Source organism: Ctenocephalides felis, unplaced genomic scaffold (assembly GCF_003426905.1).
Source record: "Ctenocephalides felis isolate EL2017-DRISC unplaced genomic scaffold, ASM342690v1 CF-g0.4_SCAFFOLD_01886, whole genome shotgun sequence".
Taxonomy (NCBI): Eukaryota; Metazoa; Arthropoda; class Insecta; order Siphonaptera; family Pulicidae; genus Ctenocephalides; species Ctenocephalides felis.
Window position 1 is genome coordinate 12,252,354 of NW_020538040.1, and position 1,803 is coordinate 12,254,156.

Sequence of the window (1,803 nt, forward strand, 5' to 3'; positions counted from 1 at the left end):
TTGGGTGAAATTTATATAATTGAGAAAATGAAGAAACGAAGGAGACCCTATTCAACCAATTTTTCTTAACGTTCGTGATGGCTCCTTTATATTGCTCATATTTAGTTCATTTTAGATGCAGAATTTTACTCTAATTTTATTCAATTTAGTTGACAATTTCAAAAAAAAAAAAAAAAAATAACAAATTCAAAACATTTAAGCAATAAGGAAGGCTTGAGATTATTTTTTGATGTATATTATTAACAGCAATCATAACTTTACGAGTTCTACCAGTTATTGTGATATCATGTTTAAAGATGGCAACTCAAACGGTTGTCCTATTCATGAATTTATTACTACAATTTCTATAATAGGTGACGATTTTTATGAGTCTTGATTTTATGTCTTTATTTCGAACATCTTCGAATTATCCTGTTCTGTATCTCAATTTGTTCGCATTTCTTTCAAGATATTTAAGACCATTGCTTTTATCCCAACGTTTTTTTCAAATCTTCAAAGAAGTTCTTAAGAAATCCCTAAGCTCCTTAAGTCATTTCTTTCATGTGTTTCAAATTTTCCGAGCAGGAAAAAGTCGAAGAAAATTCAGTGGACTAGAGATTTTAGTGTTGTTTTTGATAAAAAAAACTTTCCACGTTCATTAACTTCCGTAGGGCGAGTTATAGTAATCGCAAAAATCGAAAATGAAAATTTTATATATCTTTACGTTTCAGAGGTTTCTGAATATTTTGGCATACCTTAGAAAAAATGGTTGTATGTGTGTGTGTGTGTGGTGTGTGTGTGTGGCGTGTATGTATGTGTGTGCGGATACAAATTTTCGTCGACGATTTCGGGAACACCGATCGATTTGAATAAAAAAACATTCGATTTGTATTGATAAGGAAACGTGCTGATTAGTTTTTGGCGAAGGCAGAACTAGCCGTTTCGAAGATACGGGGCAATTTATACTATTGTTAAAATCTCCATAAAATATATGATAATTTGACGTGGCATATGCCTAATAATCATTTTGACCGCCAAATGGCAGTTTTTTCATTAGATCTCCGAAACCGCTAAACTGCCAAATCGCTAGATTTATTCAATTCAGATGCTCCGTTCTCTTAAAAACTCGATTTCTATTTTCTGCACTTTCTTCGTATCTCTAAAACGACTGGACCAACTTTTGCCAAAACCTAATGAGCACGTCTCTTTATCAATAGGAATTGATTGTTCATTGAATCATTCTAATCGGTTGTTTCTTACGCCAGAAATCGCTGGGGAAAAATTGTATCCACACATACACACACACACACAAACACACACACATCCAGGGATGCGTAAAAGTATTTCCTTCGCTATACAAAAAAAAAATTACATCAATTTTTTCTGAGATATTCCAAAATGTTCAGAATCCTTCAAAACGTCGAGAAATGCAAAAATTTTTATTTTCGATTTTCGGCTCATTACTATAACCCTAAGGGAAGGTAAAAAATATATCAAGTATAGATTGGCCAACCGTTGGGTTGTCTTCCAAAAAGCATAAGGAGAAGTATCACTACAACAATAGTTGCTATTCGAAAATTGGTTTAGAGAACATGATTGCAATTATGGTTTGGTTTTAGAGACTGATTGCAATTATTTTTAACATAGAGACAAAAAAATAGATCATGCAGAAGAAAAATCCTTCTGGTCATAGCATATATTATAATGTTGAATCTTCCTCAATCTTCTGGTTCTCTCCAAATAATTTCAAAGTCGGATTAATTTTAATTCCTTCCTCTATACAACATCTGAAGTACAATATTATATGTAGTAAATAGATAATAG